This window comes from Schistocerca serialis, chromosome 4 (genome assembly GCF_023864345.2).
Source record: "Schistocerca serialis cubense isolate TAMUIC-IGC-003099 chromosome 4, iqSchSeri2.2, whole genome shotgun sequence".
NCBI classification, from domain to species: domain Eukaryota; kingdom Metazoa; phylum Arthropoda; class Insecta; order Orthoptera; family Acrididae; genus Schistocerca; species Schistocerca serialis.
In genome coordinates this window covers 57,008,249-57,032,696 of record NC_064641.1, presented here as the reverse complement: position 1 = coordinate 57,032,696, position 24,448 = coordinate 57,008,249, and the positions used below count along the sequence as shown (strand labels likewise).

General features: G+C 41.0%; 1 protein-coding gene and 1 non-coding gene across 2 annotated transcripts in view; one reads left to right on the top strand and one right to left on the bottom strand.

Moving 5' to 3' along the window:
- The window catches only part of LOC126474228 (cytochrome P450 4C1-like), a 104,606-nt gene that overhangs the window by 41,358 nt on the left and 38,800 nt on the right, over positions 1–24,448 (top strand). The window lies entirely within an intron of this gene.
- Positions 8,153–8,225, bottom strand: Trnav-aac (transfer RNA valine (anticodon AAC)). The gene has a single exon. It is a non-coding gene; the product is annotated as a tRNA-Val (tRNA).

The following is a 24,448-nucleotide window of genomic DNA, read 5'->3' as shown; positions in this document are numbered from 1 at the left end:
AACTTAGTATGTCCAGGCTCGGGACCTAATATACACGAGAATATATCTTTAAAAAGTATTTTGAGATTAAAGGTCAACAACAATAAACGAAATGTGCGTTTTTTAATTTTTATGGTTGTCAAAGTCGGTAGCACACGATACTGAAAGCGCATTAATACTGGTAAGTGAGTGATAAAATATATTTTCATGTTTTGAACCCTAATTACACATCAGTAGCTCTTTAAAAATTGTTAATATAACTCAACAACAATTAAGGAATTTTGTTTTATTTTTTATTTTTTGTGTGGCCGTAAAGCAATCCTCCTTGGTACTGCGCGTTATGGAAAATGCCTAGGTATTGCTGGGGTTAACCAAGTCATGAAAATTGTAACTCGTGTAGCAAATTGTATCTGACCATCCTCTACACGAAACCGATTGTTCATAAATCTTTTAAATCTATCAGATTCTGAGCAAGGTGATACAATTTTTCATGCAGATGTCAGGTAGCTTAATAACTATTTTCTGGATGAGATAAGAGATTTTTGGAAATCATCTTGTGGGTAACATCGTCAAAAACGTGACAAGATATCATGGCCATTGGAATTAGTTTTCTTGTCAGATATCACCTAAAATTTAACTGAGCTAAACCTACAGTTGCAAGGGAGAAAATTGAAATGTTTCAGCTGTGCTACGTACAGTAAATGCGTTCCAGAGAAAACTACAATTATGGATTGCACATTTAAAAAGAAATTCCCCGTAACACTTACTAGCTTCGACTTCAATTATGGAACCGCAAATGTCGGCTAATGTGATTATTTATCTATGCCAAACGTCTTGAAATCCTAGACACAATTTATAAATACGTTTATCCTGTTTTCAGCATTTGATTTAGAGATTTAATTTGTTAGTAATCTATTTTTTCCAGCTGACATTGCTGAACTTGGAGACAAGATGTGTGAGATCTTCGGAATTTGTAATCTTGAAGCCTTAGAAATGGAAGTTTTAGACTTTCATGAAAATACGTCTTTGAAACTATGTTTTGCAACTTCAGACAATTTCTGGACTCTGGTGGATAGCAACAAATATTCTTTGATCGCTAGTGTTGCTTTGAAAACTTATTCTTGATTTGGCTCGACATATCTTTGGGAGATCGCATTTTCATCTATGAACATCAATAATAAATACCAGTCCAGCCTGACAGACTCACGTTTAGATGATGCATTAACAATAGCGTGTTCCAGCTATACACCAAATTTTTCTGAACGTACAGCGAACATGCAGTGTCAGACTCCTAATTAATTATGTAAGTTGAAATGTCTGGTCTGAGGTGTTCCATAGCAGCATCTACAGAACCTGACAACCCCATCTTGTCAGTAACAGTTATAAAATGTTTGTTAAGAAGTTCTGTCACACTATACACATCTGTCATCAATGTACCATTTACTCTTAATGCTATGTGTCCCTCTTCATGTCTGGTTCTTTATTTTGTTATCTGATATGACTTTTCCTTGTAATATATTTGCTTTGATGTCCGTATTACAGCCTTTAATATTTCGCAGTATTTCTTGTAATGTGCTATAGCATCAACATCGGAACTGTTTCAGATTGACAGACACAGTTTTCTTTTTGTTTTACAAAGTACCCCTATTCCTTGAGTAATCCATGGCTTCTTTGTAGACTTTGCTCTAACCTTGGTAGGTTTTGGGGGGAAACAGTGTTCGAATAAGGTAAGCACTTTATTAGCAAAAGTGTTATATTTTTCATTCATGCCATGAGAACTGTAAACATCAGTCCAGTGAATGTCTCTGAGGAGTGTCCTAAAATAATCAATCTTTGGCTTATTGATTACCCTCTTGAGCTCAGATTTAACAGATATTATATCCTGTTCAGTATTAACATTTAGCAGAAGGAACTGCATGTCTACATTCATCTACATTCATCTACATCTACATTTATACTCCGCAAGCCACCCAACGGTGTGTGGCGGAGGGCACTTTACGTGCCACTGTCATTACCTCCCTTTCCTGTTCCAGTCGCGTATGGTTCGCGGGAAGAACGACTGTCTGAAAGCCTCCGTGCGCGCTCTAATCTCTCTAATTTTACATTCGTGATCTCCTCGGGAGGTATAAGTAGGGAGAAGCAATATATTCGATACCTCATCCAGAAACGCACCCTCTCGAAACCTGGCGAGCAAGCTACACCGCGATGCAGAGCGCCTCTCTTGCAGAGACTGCCACTTGAGTTTATTAAACATCTCCGTAACGCTATCACGGTTACCAAATAACCCTGTGACGAAACGCGCCGCTCTTCTTTGGATCTTCTCTATCTCCTCCGTCAGACCGATCTGGTACGGATCCCACACTGATGAGCAATACTCAAGTATGGGTCGAACGAGTGTTTTGTAAGCCACCTCCTTTGTTGATGGACTACATTTTCTAAGCACTCTCCCAATGAATCTCAACCTGGTAAACGCCTTACCAACAATTAATTTTATGTGATCATTCCACTTCAAATCGTTCCGCACGCATACTCCCAGATATTTTACAGAAGTAACTGTTACCAGTGTTTGTTCCGCTATCATATAATCATACAATAAAGGATCCTTCTTTCTATGTATTCGCAATACATTACATTTGTCTATGTTAAGGGTCAGTTGCCACTCCCTGCACCAAGTGCCTATCCGCTGCAGATCTTCCTGCATTTCGCTACAATTTTCTAATGCTGCAACTTCTCTGTATACTACAGCATCATCCGCGAAAAGCCGCATGGAACTTCCGACACTGGTCTGAAAGGCCATTGACTATCGGTTTTGTAATATAATTTTATTCACTGGACTTTTCTATAAAGATATTATCAATGGCTGTTTGTGAGAAATTGACTAACGAATAACTTATTACTAGGGTAAAAAACAATCTAATTTTTATATGTCCGACAGGGTTGTGGAAAAGTATCAGAGTTGGAGGGTATAAATAAAAGCTCACCTGGCAAGTTATAACAGCGTATATTTATGGGGAAAACATCCGAGCAGCAACAGAAATCGACTCTGTACATATGTCAACTCACTATTGCAGACTCCTACACGATAGAGTGTAGGTCAAATGCACATGTAGAAGTGTTTCCAGACTTTGAGTTTCCATCAAGTAAATCACTAAATAAGTCCGCAGATAAGCTCTCTGATGTGTCGTAGCAGTACATGGAATTGTTTCCAGGCTTCGAGTTTTCAATGTGCCCATCACCTGCACCTTTCGTTGAGCCTCACCTAGGTACGAAGTGAATGCTTTTCATGATCGTCTTACCAGTCCAAATCTACGCATGTAGATCATCGGGAAGAAAGGGATTCTTAGAATTTTGTAGTACAAGACACGCAAATATCCTCATTTAAATTCAAACAACGCATGGGTATGTCAGCAATATGACCATATTCATATGGAAAAAAATATGAAAAAGACATGAAATCGATAAAAAAACGAATAAAACTTCACATAATCACAAAAAATTGATGGTAAATTCGTAAAACTGAGGGAATACGACGAAATATGTAAAATCTCCTAAAATTAACAAAATTACATAAACTGACAGAGTACATGAAATTAGAGAAAAGATACCACGAAATGCGGTTAATTGAGGTGATTTTGGGGTATCCAGACACTTAAGACCAAGAAAAGCTTAAAAATTATGCTGTGTCAGCATTCAGTTTTAACCCTCACCCCTATGTGAGATGCTCTCACATTACACCGATTTGTTCATACAACTAATAGAAATCAACTGTATATTTTCTCGTGAAATCATGAATGTTTTTATTATTAACCTCATAAGTGTGTGTTTAAAAATATATGCTAACGCAAGTCCTGCATTATTTCATATATCATAACCTCTAATTATAGACACCAATTGAAATATATCTCATAGTGGAACCTAGAGATGATAGTGTTTTTCCCAACATTTGAGTAAATTGCTTGAAACAGGCTCTTCTGCGATAACCAAATTGCTTACGAAACTGCAACAAAGAAATCTGCTGCTATTGCAAATGATAGTCTGCTGGATGTCGACTTCTTCTACAAGTATGGGTGAAAGAAACTTTATACACAAGTCGGTAGAGGCGAGTTAAAGAACAAAAGTGTCATATGTCAGCACGCAGATGGTATTTGTTTTCGATGTATCAGAGAAATAGGGTCCTCTTCTGCATGATGTTAGAAGGTTCTGTTACAAGGCCTACGCCCACGATTTGGTTTTTATGTTTCGTAAAGGCCAGCAAAAAATACCATTGCACTGAAAAGTGCAAAACAAAACGTACTCTTCAATTATAGCTTCTTGTTGCCGAATGTAAAATGATGTGATGTTTGCGACATGTGAACAGATGTGAACTGTCAAACCTGAGTTTCTCCTGGCGTATACAACTTTCAAATAACTTCCGGGAATTCAGCCAGGTAACACTTTCAGCGACTGCTGATATTTCAGCGGGAGAACGCCCCTCCATTTTCAAGGCAAACTGCAACGGACAGGCGACGTACATGAAAATTTAAAACCTCGGCTCTCGGACTGAAGCAAGAAAGATAACACACACACTGAACAACTAGATGACCAGTCATAGCTATCGATAGTGAGACTGCGAACTCGCAGGTGAGGTAGCATTGACTCTGTCCCTCTGGTTTTTGACAAGGGAGAGAGCCGGATTCCAAACAGAGTTTAAACAAAAACCTCCATCCCTGTTAACGAGGTTGCTCGCTAATTTAATCTCAACTGCCTCCTTAATAACACTGTCCCAATAGCTGGACGTGCATGCCAATATCTCGGTGTTATTATATAACACGGGGTGACCAGTATCCAAGCAATGTTCGGCAATAGCAGATCTGTTTTGCTGCTGTAATCATGTGTGCCGTTTATGCTCAGTACATCGGTCCTCCACGGTCCTGATAGTTTGACCAATGCCGCAGCTAGAAGGAGTGCGATATACACCCGCCTTACGCAGACCAAGATCATCCTTAACGGAACTCAAAAGCACTCTAATTTTAGATGGAGGTCGGAAAACACATTTCACACCGTATTACCGTAAAATACGACCGATCTTGTTGTAAGTGTTTCCTACGTAAGGCAAAAAGGCAGTAGACTTAGATCTCGACTCAGAATTATCATCAGTCACCCGATGTACAGTTGGTCGATAACGCAACGCACGTTCAATCTCTCTATCATTATAACCATTTTGACGAAACGTAACTTCAAGATGGGACAGCTCAGCTGATGAAGCCTCATTTTCGGAAACGACATGTGTCCTGTGTACCAAGGTACGATGTACCCCTTCACGCTGAGCCGGATGGTGGCAACTATTAGCCTGTAAGTACAAGTCGGTGTAAGTACGTTTCCTGTAGACTGCATGTCCCAATGATCCATCATCCTTCGTCCTAACCAACACGTCAAGAAAGGGAAGGCAACCATCCTCTTCCACCTCCATCGTAAAACGAATATTCAGGTGGATCGAGTTCAGATGTTCTAGAAAGGCATCCAAATTCTTCCTACCATGCGGCCAAACAACGAAGGTATCGTCAACATATCTGAAGAAACAGGCGGGTTTCAAAGGCACCGACTCCAATGCACGTTCCTCCATGTCCTCCATAAACAAATTTGCGATCACAGGAGACAACGGACTACCCATCGCAATTCCATCTGTCTGCTCGTAATACTGGTCATTGACTAAAAAGTAAGTGGATGTCAACACATGCCGAAAGAGATTAGTTAATTCAGCACCAAACCGCAACGAATCAGACAGAGGAACACGAGTGAAGAGAGAGACCACATGGAAACTCACTAAAATATCATAGTCATTCAACCGCAGTCGCTCCAAACGACGTAAAAAATCAGCTGAGTTCCTGAAATGCACACATTAATCTAGGTTGTTATTTTTTTAAGGTCGCAATTTTTATTTATTACCAACCCCATTCCCTTAAATGGCACAAAATGCAATATTATACCTATTGATTTATTTACTCCTATTCAAGAATTCATCCATGGTATGGAAGAAGTTGTAAAGGACGTTTATTTTTGAAACTATTACTGCTGTCTGTCAGATATTTTGTTTCATCTGGTAATTTATCGAAAAGTTTTACAGCAGCATATTTTACTCCTTCCTCTGCCAAAGATAGGTTAAGTAGAGGATAGTGTAAGTCTTTCTTTCTTCTGGTATTACAATCATGAATGTCACTGTTGTTTTTAAAGTGGTCCATGTTGTTGAGAAAAAATTTTATTACTGAATAAATGTACTGTGAGGCTGTTGTAAGAATTGCTAACCTTTTAAACAGATGCCCACAAGACGTGCGACTACGAGCCCCACACATTATTCTAACCCCTTTCTTTTGAACATTGAATACTTTTTGCCTAAGTGTTGAGTTATCCAAAATATTATTCTCTATGACATGATAGAGTGAAAATATGCAAAGTATGTTAGCTTGCTAATTTCTACATCCTCAAAATTAGCAATTATTCTGATTGCGAAAGTTGCTGAACCTATTCGCTTTAGGAGATCCAAAATATGAATTTCCCAATTAAAATTCTCAGCTATATGTACACCCAAAAACTTAATATGCTATACCCTGGCGACTGATTTCTGTTTATGTGTTATATTGGAACAGTACTCCTTGCAGTAGAAAATTGGATGTCCTGTGTTTTTCCAAAGTTCAGAGCAAGACCATCCACAGAAAACCAATCAATAACTTTTCCAAAGACATTCTTTGTGTCATTTTCTATTGGGGTTTCTTTTACTGTATTAATAATTATGCTTGTACCATCAGCAAACAGTGCAGGTTTAGCTTGTTGTTTCAAATAAGAAGTGAGGTTATTCACATATATCAAGAACAGCAAGGGACACATGATCAAAGCCTGTGGAATACTTAATGTTATTTCACCCCAGTTAGATGAAGTGGATAACTTCCTTATATCATTTAAACCATATAAAGAAACTTTTTGCTTCCTGTTCTGCACATATGACAAACCACTCATATGCCATTCCATTTACACTGTAGAATTGTAATTTCAATAACATAATTCCACAGCTCACACAATCATATGCTTTGGATAAGCCACAGAAAATTCCTGTTGGTGACATTTTACTATTTAAACAATACATTACGTTCGCAGTGGTATTGTATATTGCTGTTTCAGTAGCACAGCACTTTTGAAATCCTAATTGTGATTTACTAAGTATCCCATTACTGTGGAGAAGGCTAACCACTATTGAGTATATTACTTTGTTGACGATTTTTAAAATGCTGTAAGCAAAATTACTGACCAGTAATTATTTACATCTGTGGTGACTGCTTTTTTGTAGAGAGGATAGCAAATGGCATATTTTATCCTGTATCGGAAAATACCTTGAATTAGTGATGCATTACAAACGTTACTCGGAACATCAGCCGCACCTGCTCCACATTGTTTTAATATCTTGTTAGAGATGTCATCTACTCCAACTGAACATTGATTTTTCAAAAATTTAATGATCTTCTTTATTTCAGAAGAGGTTGTTAGATGAAGATTAATTTGACAAGGACTTCTCAAAACTGACTTTTCCATGTACTGCTGGGCTTTTTGTTTTGAACTATTCTCACCAATTTTTTCACCTACACTTAAGAAATGGTTGTTAAATACATTAGCTACTTGTATACTGTTGGTTAAGGAGGTCTTATTCTTTTTAATAGTAATAGTGGCTACTTTCCCTGTGTCTCTTCTAACAACATTCCATATTGATTTGATTTTATTGCCCGAGTTGTTAATTTCATCTCTAATATATATATATATATATATATATATATATATATATATATATATATATATATAATTTTTATAATGTAAAATTACTGCTGGTTCTTTACTAATTCTTGCTGTCTCATACAATTTTCTTTTTCTTTCTATAGACAATTTAATGCCTATAGTAATCCAAGGTCCTTTGAAAACTGTTTGGTGTTACATTTAACAATTTTTTGGGGCAACGCTGTTCAAAAAGGGATATAAATTTATCAAGAAATATGTAGCATTTATCATTAGCATTTGGCCTCATTATATACTTCTCCCCAATAAAGGTTACTTAAACTTTCTCTGAAGTGATCTATAGATATTGGGTTGACCAGCCATTCACTTTTACTTAATGGTTTCTGAAGCAAGTGTCTTGTTGAGTGTGACGAAAAAGTGTTTCCGCCCGGAATCGAACGGGGGACCTTCTGCGTGTTAGGTAGACGTGATAACCGCTACACCACGGCAACTGCTACGCTCTGCGCTGCACATCTGACGCAACTTGTAGGACGATTGCAATTTTGGCGTAAAAATCGCTTTGGGGAAACGCACAGTGCAGCTATTTCGCATTCGTATGCAACAATCGACAGCACCCTTGCCTGTCTGAATGCCATCACGAATAAGAGCCCAAGAAGGCGTCGGAAATGCTCGCGGCCGAGTCCTCAGTAGCATCAGCTACTCTTTCTTTCCGTACGAGGTACCGTCAATTCGCGCAGTCGCTATTGCAAATGATGTCAGAAAAAGCAATCACTTCGTTAGCGGCAAGGAGCCTGGGCTCAGCGAGCTAGGTTTTGTTAGTTAATCAATAGTGCATCTTGGTCTGATAATCCCTTTATCACAGGGAAAGCATGCGTTAGTTTTACATCCTCTTGCTGTAGAAATACATTATCTATTACAGTGCTACTGTGTTGAGTTATATGTGTAGGGAAGTTGATCACTGACTCTAAGTTATATGTCATTAATAACACTTGTAGTTCACTTTTCCTATCAGACTTGCCTAGAAAGTTTACATTGAAATCATCACAGATTAATGACTTCTTCTTTTTGTCTGATGGGCAGCATAACAGGGAGTCAAACATTTTTATGCATGGCTCCCAATCTCCTAATGGGAACCTGTACACTGTTGCTAATATCAACACTAAATTTCTAGCTGTAGTTCACATGCATAAATTTCAAACTGCTGATCAACACAAAATTTGCTTACTTTTACTGTTTTGTACTGATACCCTTGTTTTGTGTAAATGGCAACTCCTCCTTTATTCATGCTAGATCTGCAAGTGTGAAATGCTACATTATACCGATTTACATTGACACTTTCCAATCGCACAGGTAGATGGTGTTCAGACAGACTAAGTATATCAAACTCATTCTTATTTTTGAGATCATTTAAACACACTAGCAGCTCATATACTCTAATTTTTTCAGTTCGGCGGCGATGAGAACTAAAAACGTGCTATCATTTTTAAATCTTAGCGACAGCTTAAAAAAAGAAAAAAGGAAATAAATGCTTCTAAACGGACAGTGGACTTAGCTCATCCACAAAGCAGTGAAACATCAGTTGCAAAAATTAGATGAACATTCGAAGTATCGCAATCTATTGTCAATAAAAGACAGATAGAATAGATACCGCAAAGAGCGGCTCCACATTCTAGGTTTGACAACAAAACAAAATATTCAACGAAGCAGTCTTGTAAGAGGTAACATTGTAGAAAAAATTTAGTGACATAAACTTGATGCATTGTTTCGAAAGACAAAACAAAACCCCATCAATGAAAGAGAGCTACAAGTGAAATACAGAACAACACTAACATTTTGTAACAAAGCTGAATAATGCAGGTAGCTAAATGCATCACTTGACAAAGACCTCTACAGTAGATGAGAGAGGGTACCTTTAAACACCACAAAATACGTAAAAATTCTACGTAATACAAATAGGAGTGCACCTAGGCCATCATTCTCACAAAAATGTTAACGATTACTTACAATTACTTAATATTTATACTCTATATAATACTGTCAGTACATCGTCATTCAAAACTCATGCAGTAGATGACATAAATCATGAAGTAATTTATGACAGTCCAGACTAAGAATAGGGAGAGAAGTAGCAGCGTGTTGGGGCGTGGCTGGCTTATCACAAGGCGACAGCTGTGCCTGTCCACGTGTCTACACCATGCGGTCTCTGCTTTAGTATGTGTTCACTGGTAACATAGTCTGCATTTTAAACACCTGCAAAAACGTTGTCTCAATTCGAAACTCGCTGGTTAACGGTTCTGCTCTGACCGCTGGGCCGACAGCATAAAACAGACCATTTAACATCACTGAATCATCTTCTCTCATACAATTAGTGGTTCAATTGGCTCTGAGCGTTATGGGACTTATGTTCTGAGGTCATCAGTCCTCTACAACTTAGAACTACTTAAACCTAACTAACCTGAGGACATCACACACATCCATGCCCGAGGCAGGATTCGAACCTGCGACCGTAGCGGTCGTGCGGTTCCAGACTGTAGCACCTAGAATCGCTCGGCCACCGGGGCTGGCTACATCGTCATACAATTAGCAACATAATTAGCATTCATTGTATCCTCCTCAGCTTCCACAACAAAACATTATGTGTACAACAGAAATAACATCAATTAAAACAATTGACACAAGAACACTTTCCTGCGCATAATTATCTTCAACCACATGAATGACGGGACCTATTGCCTGCTTACAAATAACTTCAATAAAACATTGTCGTATATATCTTCAAATCAAAAAGACTTCGCTACCCTCTGGGGGATAACAGCCGAAAGCCATCATATCCTCAATTAACAACTTACAGGGGTACAACAGATCAGTTTCTTTCATCTTTCGTTATAACTCTTATTACGGTAAATAACAGAACACATCGTAACTTCGTGCATTGAGCTAACCAGTTAAACAACTACCAGTTACGAAGAACAGAAGGCATGGGCTGAATAAGAATAGAAGGTCGGGAAAGAGAGTGTAGAGAGACACAGAAAGAAAGGAAAGAGAAGGAAGAAAAAGTTCGGTGCTTTCGTTCCACAATCCGGCATTGCACACACCGTCCTATCGGTTTCGGCAACAGAAGTGCTAATCGTGGGACTATGACTGTTTATGCGCTTGGAACCTAAAGTCGCCTAGTACCAGTAATAAACTATGAACATTACCTTAATCTTCAGAATCCAATCGTTTGTCGCTTTTCTTACAAGGCCTAAACGCTGATTTCGAGTCTGTGCCTGGTCTTGCAATAGATACTAACTCGCATCAGTGTAAAGTGATTTAGTGTGCCAAAGGTTTTGGCAACTTTGCAGTCGCGGTATGGAGATATAGGGGGCTACAGAGCCGTTAAAGCGTTCACGCCTGTGGAGCAAGCGGTAGGAATCTACGAGGGTCACTCCAAAAGAAATGCACACTATTTTTGTAAAAATACAGTTTTCATTTTACATGTGTGAAAGTTTTACAGTGTGTAGATACATCCTTCCCACTTGTCTTCAAACTTGATTCAACTTGTTCCCGTGAGTGGTGCCCTCACAGCATGTCTTCAAGATGGCTGCTACACTTGACGTCTGTCAGAAGCAACGTGCCGTCATAGAATTCCTGTGCTGTGAAAACGAGACAGTGGGAAACATCCACAAGAGGTTGAAAAAGATGTGTGGAGGTGCTGCTGTCGATCGCATTACAGTTAGTCGGTGGACAAGCAGATTACGTGATGAAAGCGGGCACGGCAATGTTGAGGATTGTCCTCGCAGCGGCAGGCCTGGTACTGCACACACTCCAGACAATGTGCAGAGAGTTAACGAATTGGTGACTGCTGACAGACACATCACAGGGAACGAATTGTCACGCTACGTTGGGATAGGGGAAGGAAGTGTTTGCAGAATACTGAAAGTGTTGACGTTAAAAAAGGTTTTTGCCAGGTGGGTTCCCAGGATGTTGACAGTGGCTCACATAGAAACAAGAAAAACGGTATGCAGCAAACTTTGGGAACAGTACGAGAATGGTGGAGATGAATTTCTTTGAATAATTGTGACAGATGATGAAACATGGCTCCCTCATTTTTCACCAGAGACGAAGAGGCAATCAATGGAGTGGCATCATGCAAATTCACCCAAGAAAAAAAAAATCAAAACCACACCTTCTGCTGGAAAAGTTACGGCTACGGTGTTTTTCGATTCCGAAAGACTCTTGCTGGTGGACATCGTGCCAAGTGGAACCACCATAAATTCTGATGCATATGTGACGACACTGAAGAAACTTCAAGCTCGACTGAGTCGTGTTCGACCACATCGGCAAAAACAGGATGTTTTGCTGTTGCACCACAATGCACGGCCACCTGTCAGTCAAAAAACCATGGAAGCGGTCACAAAACTCGGATGGACAACACTGAAACACCCGCCTTACAGTCCTGACCAGGCTCCATGTGACTATCATCTCTTTGGTAAACTGAAAGACTCTCTTCGTGGAACAAGATTTGAAGATGATGACTCCCTTGTGCACGCTGCCACAGTGGCTCCAACAGGTTGGTCAGAATTTTACCGTGCGAGTATACAGGCGTTGGTTCCAAGATGGCGTAAGGCAGTTGAGAGGAATGCAAATTATGTGGAGAGATGAAAATATTGTTCCTAAAGGATGTATCTACACACTGTAAAACTTTCAAACATGTAAAATAAAAGATAGATTTTAAAAAAATAGTGTGTGTTTCTTTTGGAGTGACCCTTGTACTTTCATCAGAGGGCGCAGAAATGATGCTCATAGGAAATATGAAAGAAAGTAAGACGGATCAGGACACGAAAACGAAATGGAAGGAAATGTCATGAACGGCTGGGAGACTCTGTTGTTGCCAAACACATTTTGCAAGCTGCAAATCGCCCGACTTGGAGGTAGCGGGCTGCGACTGAGAAGTTGGGCCAGCTGTGACCGTCAAATGGGGCCAGAGCGCAGGCAGTACGCACACAGGCTGTGAGTCGCAGATCACTGCACTCAGCGAGCACGTGTTGGTGCGGCGCGCTGCGAGAGGCAGGAAGTCTTTGCCCTGAGCGCTGGTATGTGCGGACGCAGCATCTGGCGCGGCATCGTAGCCGACGCGCTTCAGCACCCGGGCTCGGCTCGTAGCGGAGTTAAGAGCGGCGAATACTGACCGACCACACGACATCAAACAGGAACCAAAAGTAAACGGCCGCCCTGCGGATCGAAGGGTGAGAACGAATCCCACTTCTGACACCAATTTACATGGGCAGGGAAAGCGAGGAAAAGGTGGTTGGATTTTGCTTACGACGACAATGTCCAGGATTTCGAGCGTTCAGGACTTGTGAGTGGGCATCCAGGGATGCCGTAAAATGACCGAAAAGAAAAGTAGGTAAAATAAAGAGAATATATTTCACTGTACGGTATACAAAGGGCGCGCCTAAGGACGGAAGTTCCCAGGTTTACACTACTTAATATTTATACTCTATATAAGACGCTCGACAAATTGAAATGAGCAACGGAAGTGATACGCCCGCTAAACCCACTGGGCAGAACAGGTAATAGGATTGTGGAAAGGGCCACAGATTGAGGTCAGTTTCTCTTTCCAATTGTCATTTATTGTAGTTCAATAACCTTTACAACCAAAGCGGAACTTTATCGAATGCAACTCTTTCACGGCTGAAGGCCTCCAAACAAGAAATCTTAACAAATCAACAAGACAAAAATCCATTTAAGGTAGCAATAAAATAATTAAAAAAAACTTGTGCAAAGTGCAATACAAATGGCTGAGGGTCCCAATTAAACTTCAAAATTTTAGAATATATTACCACAGACTTTTAAAGGCAGAAGGCTAGAATGTTTAACAACAAGAAATCTTAAAAATCAACTAGATTAAAATTCAATTAAAGAGGCAAATCAAATAAATAAAGAAACGTATCATGGCTACGTGGAAAGCCTTAAGGCTAAGCAGGTAGAACATAAATATGCAAGGTGCAATACCAATGGCTGAAGGCCTCAATTACGTTTCTAAATTTTAAAATACATTGCCATAATCTTTTTAAGGTAGAAGGCCGCAATGTTTAAGCTTGAAAGATAAATTTAAAAAAAAACATTTGCCAAATTTTTAAGAAGATAAAAAATAACCATAAGCCTTGAATTTAAAGTAGCTGACCGCAAATAATTAAACACTGGTGGCACTCAGAAGCCTCCAAGGTGGTCGGTCTGCCCTCGTTCACTTAGGCGAGAGACAGGTGGTGAACCCAACCATACTTGATCCGTCGGAACTCAACCACGGGACAGCCACGGACCGACCGACACAACGACTTCCTCCTATCAATCAGTACATGAGAACTCAAACCGGAAAGGTTACCAACGTGATAATCCACAATGGAGTGTGGATTAGCCTGCCGGCCGGGGTGGCCCAGCGGTTCTAGGCGCTGCAGTCTGGAACCGCGCGACCGCTATGGTCGCAGGCTTGAATCCTGCCTCGGGCATGTGTGTCTGTGATGTCCTTAGGTTAGTTAGGTTTAAGTAGTTCTAAGTTCTAGGGGACTGATGACCTCGGAAGTCACGTCCCATAGTGTTCACAGCCATTTAAAACATTTTTGTTTTAGCTGTCAAAATTACACCATGTTGGACAGCGACAACAGGTGAGGAAAGGACGCTGCCTGAAATTACGTTAGTGGCCAGGGCTGGTAACTGGACCACTAACGGCCACTAGGCACAAAACTCTGCTGGTACACTTGAATTTGAAACACGGCAATGTAGTTAACTTCACTCAAAAGAACACTGCCTGAACTAACTTCAGTGCCCAGGGCAGGTAACCAGAACACTAACGGCAACAAGACAGAAAATTCCACTGGTGCATTCAAATTGTAGTCGACCAAAATAGTTAATTGCACCGCATGGCGGCTTAATTTCAGCAGTAGAAACACTTGGTGTTGCTCACAGGAAAACCTCCCCAACAGCAAACCACTGAAACTAACCACCACAACATGAATGGACGTGGCTTGGCCAGTTGAAACCACTACTCAACTTTGACGTCCTGGGTCGGTGAACCACAAAGCTCTTAGCAATCGGACAGCTCCACACACGCTTCGACAGTGCACAGGGGCTGCCAGCGGCCCCAGCCGGCTGCACCGCGTGGCGATGACTTCCCTCGTCGGCAACAACCGACCGACCGCCTATTGCTCCGTCGCGACTGCATTGCCGGTGCGTCTCCCGCTCACTTCCAGACACACGACGGTGGAAATATGGCTCTGACCCAACGATGGAGAGGAAACACGCCCACTGGCTAAGCGACATCCCTGCACCAGGTTCCCTGCACCCAAGTTCCACAAGATGGTAACTGAAGGGGCCCAGTAGCGCTCAGAGAACCAGTTACACGTCGCCCGATGATACGACCCACCTCTTAGAGCCAAAGCGCCGAAAACATTTAAAATAACTTGTCAATCACAAACATACCAACTACGCACACAACCTGACAAACACTGCACGAAGACCTGAACGATACTCAACAGTAACTAACCACACGCGAAGACAGATCGGGAGTTGATGCACACACACACAGCCAACTCATTAACGATCGGCGAGCCAAAACGCGTCGTCCGGTAGGACGACCGACCGCCGGTCCACCAAGACTGTGGCCCGGCTCAAGTGATGCGTGGCGGCAATGGTTGGGCGATCCATGTCGACGCAGACCTCACTGCTCCAACCCGACTGCACTGGTGCCGCATTGCAACTCCCGACTGGCAGGTCCGGACTGCATCGAGACACGTTTCAACCTACTGGCAGACCCGAACTCGCAACCCGAAGTCGCGACGCGAACTCCCCTATGACAGACAACGACTGGGGAGTAATAGCAGTCCAGCAAAGATACTACGAGAGGGGATATATCGATACGCACTGCTAGTGTAGCTCATGATCAGACAAAGCAGCAACTCAATGACAGTAGTAATTTAAACTAACGTAGCGAGGTGGAAGTAGGTTAAAAACAGGGTGTAAAATACATGATGGCAGAAACATGAGCCATGCATGGCTGAGGAAGGGACAGCAGTTCATGTTAATTGATGTTGGTGGTCGGAAATGGAATGTAGAGCCAGAGGCTCTGCCTTCCAAAAAGACATATGTTCTGCTCGAGGTATGGCTCACAAGAGAGAGAGGCACACATGTGAGCTGTATCCCACCCTCGCTATTGGCTGAAACCAATGGAGTGAATTCGTTAGTAGTTTCAGCAGAGGACTGAGGGCGTCTCTTGCCAACAGCTTTGACTGGACAGAACTGCCTCGGTTCTGAAAGGCAGGCAACTTGAGTCACGTGGGCACAGCGTAAGTTGCTCTGGGAGTAGACTTGTATAAAAATTTCACAGGGCCTTTGAAATAATATTCCTCGACTGGCTGCCACCTTGTACAGAACGTCTTCCTCATATTGTCAACTCACTACACACAAACTTTATAACATGTATCTGTGACAGGAAAATTGAGACATAAGAGCCATATATGCTCAAATGTTTCATGAAAATGTTTTCTCAAACTTGAAGGTTGTTCGTTTAACAGACCAGAACTTTTTGATTATTCGCTTTGCAACAATATACGAACTGTTATAAGTAAATTGAACGTGGAGGGGATCATTGCTGTCAGCTGCATTGGAACATTACACGGGATCAGTGGCGAGGAGTGGAAATGTGTACCGAACTGGGATTCGAACTCGGGATCTCCTGCTTCCTAGGCAAATGCGTAAACACTGCGCCACCTTTTTTTTTTGTATTATCAGAATGACTTGGTACTATCATGACACTTCAGAAGACCATAGTCGAATCATCATGTAATATCACCTGCAAATGGGAGAAAAAATTAATTATGATAACAAAAAACGAAAACGTAACCGACATACCACCAACAGGCTCACATTATATATATATATATATATATATATATATATATATATATATATATATATATGGCTTTTCGTAGTTTTTTGTATTTTTTATTTATTTTTATAGTTTGTAATAGAATCTTAAAGTAGAAGTTAAACGAAATCAGATTACATTCGAAATAGCAAACTAAGATAAATCCAATTTGATTGCAAGAATTGTAGACGCTCATGTCTATCTACACTTCTTCTACGCACGTTTTACAATAGAACTGGAGCGATGCTGAGTCAACACACAAAACAAAAGGAAACAGGTAAACCAGAGAGGACAAGCCGATGCAAATCACATGGGAACATACATAACAAAGAAAAACACTTATCAGAAAAATTAAATTAACCAACACCTTGCTGATGAAAAGCAAGATTCAACATGCGGCCGAAGAGGTCTCGATATCAAAGCATTCGCAAACATGTCCAACAGGCAGTGATCATGTACTGCATGAAGTTCATGTGGTATTCCACCTCGCCTTGTACAACATAATGGTCGAAGTGTCCCAGCAACCACATAACTGTATGGGTTTTCGACCGTGGCAGGAAAGAAGAATCTGGGCACAATATGATGCCCGTAGTGTATGCAGCCTCAGAAGATCGAATAAGGAAGGCCAGTTGGGTCCTGATGCAAGACCAGTTTGCCACATGACCTCCACAAGTAGAGCGATGCCGTATCGTATTGGGAGACGTACAGCGACTACATAAATCCGTTGCACTAAGCCCAATACGGAAAAGTCACTGGTTCGTTGGAACCAAGTTATTTAATACCTTACACCACGAGGACGCCACGCGCATCGACAAAATGAGAAGATTGATATTGAACCAAACTATCGTCCAAATTGTATGAGGTGATTCTCTTTCAGTGAGGTTCGGGCAAGGGACTGCTTCCCAACGAGTCTTTAGGAATTTCATGGTGAGGACAGGTCTCCATAAGATTTCAGCCAATAAACAGCTCACCGCGAGATAGAACTCACAAATGTGTTTTAACTTATAATTTATTGGACCAACATCAATAGGGGGTTCAAGACTAGCAGGAAGGACACAGAGAAATAAATGAGACGTGAATGTGTGAGTTTCTTGAGTCTGCATCAAAACAGTAAGTCGCACATATAGCATCTGCGTCTTCCTTCGTGTATCAGTCAAGCCCAACCCCTCAAAGGAACGAGGCTTCGTGACCACATCATACCGTAAGCGAAATAAATGTCTCTTCCATAAGAAGCGACCTGACAATTTCTTCGCCATCATCGAGGGAAGCGGATTAACTTGGGCCACGGAATAAGCTTTGCGTAATACATATGTATCCAGTACTCGGACTTTCTGGAACAGAGTAAGAGAACGCCTTTAATGCTGTAGTACCGCTCCCTGAATTTTTGACGTAACGGACTTCCAGTTTAGCGTCGCTATTTTAGGTGGGCAACGATCAATGATGATACCGAGAGACGTATACCGATGCACCGCAGTAGCCCATGGAACAACCGCTTCATCAAAACCTCGCAAGGGAAGAAACTTGCTTTTACTCCCATTAAGTTTTGCACCAGTAATCGATTACAGCCTTCAGTCGAGGTATCTCAGCAGGATTGCGAAGTAGAACCATCACGTCATCCTCGTATACACGAACAAATCCCGCCGGAAAGTGTCCAACCTGTCAGCTGGGATGCTAGCATCCGAAGTAGGGGCTCCAGAGACAACACAAACAAAGTCATTGACAGCGGCCTTCCTTGAGGCACTCCCCTAGTAGAGAGGATGTAGAATGTAGACTGTCCGTGACCAAAAAAGCGTTTCTGAAGAAGAGAAATTTGTTAGCATCGAATACGGGTCTAAGTGTTAGGAAGTCTTTTCTGAAAGTACTTGTCTATTGGGTGTAGAAAAATTTCCGGTGCCAGACACAATAAAAGGTAATTTATTTGTCACACGACCGTTTTCCTCAGGTGTTTATACACTCATGAACATGTTTATGTTGCTGGAGAATGTATAAACACCTGAGGATGGGCACAAGCCCGAAACCGGTCGTGTGACAAATAAATAACCTTTTATTGTGGCTGGTAGTGGAAAATTTTCTACACCCTATAAAGGAACAGTGACGGAGTTCACCAGCATCCACTATGGATAAAATTCATTTAGTACTTGTCTAGTGTGTAACCATATATGGAAAGTGAAACATTGAAGATAAACAGTTTGGACAAGAAGGCAACTGAAGCTTAATAAATACAGATAAATGCTGAAGATTAGATGGGTATATCACGTAAACAACTAGGAGTTAGTGAATAGAATTGGGCAGAAAGGATTTTGTGCCGCAACCCGACTAGAAGAAGGGATCGGTTGACAGGACACATTCTGAGACGTCAAGTGATCACACATTTAACACTGGAGGGAAGTGTGGGGGGACAAAAGTTGTAAAGGGAGGCCAAGAATAGGAGAGCCTACAGTAAGGAGATTCAGAAGGATGTAAGTTTGCAGTAGCTGTTCGGAAATGAAGAGGCTTGTACAGGATGTAGTAGGATAGAGAGCTGCATCTCACCCGTCTTCAGACTGAATACCACAAAAACAACATAAGGCCTCTCTGACTAAAAGAATAGTCTCTTGGGTGGTTTACGACATTGAGTGAACATGATCGTAACTTAGTATTTCTTAACTTGTTTACTGACTACATCCATAGGGTAGTAAGCGTGCATTGTTTTTCCTGGATCTGGCTCGCTAGTCGCTTGGCCTTGCTGGATGTTTCCTTGTGGTAAACACGTCAGCGTCTTCACAATGCGTTGCCTCTGTAGATACAAGGCCTTGTTGGTACATCCAGATCAATGGCAGACAGTCTTGCAAAGAAGGCTTTATTAGACTAAGTAGGCCCTTCTTTAGTTTTGTTGTTAGGAGAGTGCTGGAAAAGCATCTCGGAAATTAGCGAGTCTATGTAAGATTTCTTACATTGGTGATTTTCAATATGAAATTTACACCTCCGTGTTAGGTCCTGCAATTGTGCAATCCACTCTTTATAGCTCTGACTCGACTTCTTGAAACATTGAAAAAAATCAGTGTCTGGCAAAAACAACATGGGCTTCAGAGACATAATATTTCGAAAGCATTTCTTTAATTTCAGAATAAGAGAGCATCACGGGTTCGTAAGTAGCTGACTATTTCTGAAGAAGTTCAAGCACGGTGGTGTCTACATGCACCGATAAAAATGATTTTCGTCCCACATCACGTGGGATCTCATGAATGATGTAGTCCTGCTCCACTCACCGGATGTAATTGTTCCAGGACTCAACTTTCCTACTGAATGCCGGAAAAAGTAGAGGCAGCATTTTTAAATTAAGTGATTGTTGCTGTTGGCCGTCGTTCTCGCTGTCTTCAAGTCGGGCGAAACATTCCACTATGAGCTCCCTTAGCATCGGCTGAACGACGAATTCCGATTGGGTCATGTCTAAAAACTATGCTCAGAACAGTTTACAAAATTCACAAAAATTTTCCTGGTAAGGAAATGGATTAGCAACCCTGGGATGTAACTATCACAGAATAAAGCCACCTGCTGTTATCACAGAAATCAATGAAATTAATCACGCACTCTAGGGACTGATGACCTTAGTAGTTAAGCTCCATAAGAGTTCACACATTTTTAATCACGCACTCTAAGGAACAAATGAAAATAATAAATTGTCCAGCTTAGTAACTTTCCTCTTTATTCGTCTATTTGTCGCCCCAATGTCGACGATAATGCTGTGGGTTTGCACTGATGAAATTCGTTGTCAACAATTTCCAGTTTTTCTCATTGTTAAAATGTTGAGTAGTCGTGAAAAATTGTCAACATCTTTAAAGCTTTTCCTCATCATCAAAATGTTGAAACTTGGCGAAACAATGTGAACATACTACAAAATTTTACATCGTCACCAAAATATTGTCAGTGTTTTAACTGAATGCACTATTAATTCAAGTTAAATACGCACTCTAGCAGAAAAATGAATTACTGCAACAGTTATTTATAGGCGCTGATTGCACGCTTACTAATTAAATACTTGTTGGACAAGACGGTGCTATAACAGAGATATGGCAACACAACAAGAAACAACTAATAGTATGTTACAATAAATGGTACGTAACCATATGCTAACTTTGATACATTTTGATCCATAGTATTTGATATCCTATATCTAATGTAATGAAATCTTGGCACTCTATACTTCACAAACCTATACGAATAAAAATCTTAATGTTTATTAATAAAAATTATGTATTAAGTGTATTCCAAAATAGGTATACAAAAACACATACATGTATTCGAATGCAATGTTGTACCAAAATTCCAAAGCATTCGGTCAAAAATTTTGCGAGATTTACGATTAGGAACATTTGCAGTTTCAGTATGAGTACAAACATACATGTTTCTTTCCTCAAAACGTCTAATCTCCAAAAGTTATTCACAGATTGCTTTGAAATTTGGACACAACATTGCATTCGAATACCCACATATTACACATTTATGTATATTTTTAATACACACACACACTCTCACTGATATACGAGGCCTGTTCAGAAAGTAAGCTCCGATTGATTGCCAAATTGGAACCACAGTGAACATCAGAAATGTTTTACTTCTAACAATTAGCTACACCTTTCAGCTACTTCTCTACGTAGTCGCCGTTCTGACTTAGAGTTTTGTCATAGCGTTGTACCAACTTTTCAATAGCGTCATCATAGAAGACAGCCGCCAGTGCTTTCCGCCAATTCTCCACGCTGGCCTACACCTCGTTGTCTGTGTCAAAATGTTGTCTTCAAAGACAGCGGTTCATGTGACCAGAGATGAAACTCAGGGGGAGACAATTGCGGACTGTATTGTGGGTAATCTAACATTTCCATTTGAAAACGATGCAGGAGCATCTTCATTGCCCCTGCAGAATGCGGCTGAGAATTGTCTTGAAGAAGAAACAGCAGGACAGTTATGTAATGTTAGCTGCATAGCTTCAGGCGAAATTTCTCACCAGGCCCTCGTACTTGGCGGCAGACACTATTTTCTAGACATCTTTACGCACTCACTGCGAGCTCAGAAATGAGAAGAGCGACGTGATGCTAACTGGGGTTATACTAGAGACACTACCCAACACATCTGTTCAAAGCTTTATCGGATTTTCATAGTCGTTTCCATTTCGCGACCGATCGGAGCTTACTTTCTGAACGCCCCTCGTATATATATATATCCATCTGAAATTTCGGATGAGATTATCTCGAAAACTATACATCGGGTAAAAATAATGGGTAAGACAAGTTTGTAAGCTCAAAGAGAGACATCAAATGATACTACACGTGACCCCCAGCCCCTGCCCCCTTTGAGGCCAACTTTTAAACCTTAAATGGAAACCCCCATTTTTTATTGCAGATTCGGATTCTCCATAAAACAGTAATCAAGTTTTGTCTGAAACATTTTTTTAAACCATTGACAGATGGCGCTGAAATCGAGAAAAATTAAAATTGTGGAAGAACTCCAATTTATTCAGAATGATCCGAGAAGGACGCATCAAATCGATACAAAATGTGCACCAATTCTTTCATTACACCAAATTAAGCTATTTTTTTACAAAATGTATCCTACCCGCCACAGTTTTTGATGGAGGGAGGCGGAATGGTATTGAAATCCCGTTAGGGAACTCTTCACAATTGCGTTACTCACCCGACTGTGGTGCTGCCGTGGCCAAACTGCGAACTACGGCACAGTATAAATGTCGGTGCAATGCGATCAGACGTCACTTCACTTCAGATTGTGAACCGTAAACATCAACTGGCGAAATGAGGTCATCAGTCCCTTAGAACTTAGAACTAAGGACACCACACACATCCATGTCCGAGGCAGGATTCGAACCTGCGACAGTAGCAGTCGCGCGGTTCCGGACTACAGCGCCTAGAACCGCATGGCCACCGCGGCCGGCACTATCCTCCTACAGAGATTGTTGATATTATGTTAATTTTATGTGAAGGCCATAATAATTAAGCTGCAGCTGCGCAATTGTATGCGGATCGTTTCCAAAACAGACAACATCCAACCGAAAATATTATTCGAAATTGCACTCATTGAACTCGAAATGGATACATGCACCGTCCACCTTGTCATCGCGAATACAATGAAAATGACGCCTATACCCTTACCGTTCTCGCCTGTGTTCAATTGGATCACGAAATGAGTAGTCGTGCGATTCAGAGACAAACTGGGATACCGAAATCAACTGTTCTGAGGATTTTGAAGGCACACAAATATCATGCGTATCGTATCACACTGACACAGGCATTAACGCCGAAAGATATACAAATAGGCGTGCTTTTCTGCCGATGGGCCTTGGAAATGATAAGAGAGGACAATGAGTTTTTTAGATGCGTTGTGTTCATCGCTGAAGCCACATTGGAAAACAATGGCGAATAAAATCGTCATGATTGTCATTATTGGTCCCCTATCAATCCACACTGCCACAGACCCGTTGACAATCAACACAGCTGGTCGTTAATGGCCTAGTGTGAAATTTTAAACGGTTACTTGATAGAACCGTATTTTTTTGACCGAAATGTTACTGGGGAATCCTATTTACAAGTTCTCCGAGATGATTTGTTGGAGCTAATGGAAGATATTGATTTAGAAACTAGGCAACGAATGTGGTTGCAACAGGACAGAGCAGTTCCCCATTGTGCTAAAAATGTGCGGAACATTTTAAATTTACGGTACCCTGGTCGGTGGATAGGACGCGGCGGACCAATTCGGTGGCCTCCACGTTCACCAGACCTAACATCTCCTGATTTTTTCTTGTGGGGTTATATAGAAAAAAATTATTTATGAAAGACAGCCCACAAGCCGAAACGATATGGTGCAACGCATTCGAAGAGCATGTGCAACCATACCACGGGATGTGTGCTGTTCAAAACTGTGGACAACTTTCGCAGACGATCGACTTCATGCGTTGAAACAAATGGGGATAGTTTTGAACAATTTATTCGGGGCTAATTTCATTAATTAAGCACCCCAACATGTGAGAGGCAAGGTGACTCACACTAATGACGCACGCCATGGGAACATCGTTCTACTACGTCCATGTGGTTGTTGCTGGGTAACGCTAGAAGTAGGATACAGTACGTTCTGTACAAAAATAGCTTAATTTGGATGAACTATAGAATTGTTGCACATTTTTTAATGATTTAAAGCACCTTTCTCGGATCATTCTAAATAAATCAGAGTTATTCACCAATTTTACTTTTTTCTCGATTTCAGCGCCGGTTGTCAATGGGTTAAAAAATGTTTCAGACAAAACTTGATTACTTTTTTATGGAGAATCCGAATCTGCAATAAAAAATGAGGGTTTCCATTTAAGATTTAAAAGTTGCCCACAAGGGAGCGGGGGCTGGGGTCACGTGTAGTATCATTTGATGTCCCCCTCTGAGCTTACGAACCTATCTTACCCACTATTTTTACCCGATGTATAGTCTTCGAGATAATTTCATCCGAAACTTCAGATGGACCACCCTGTATATAAAGGGTAAGTCAGGAGGAAAGGTACGTGTTTTGACTGGTAATAGCATTAGTGATTCTGAACAAAAAACTTGATGTGGATGTATGCCCTATTCCGAATGGTTTCCGAGACAGAACACTTTTCATGTACATTTCTATTTATTTTCTGTGTCATTCATTGTCATCGTTTACAACGTACTACATTAATATAGAGGAAGTTGAGACGAAAGTTTAGATACAGGCCGCTTGTGGTCTATCAAGTTGGGAAACTACCTCAAACGGGGCCACAAAAAACACTTAAGCTACAGCGCACGCGCGTCGTGC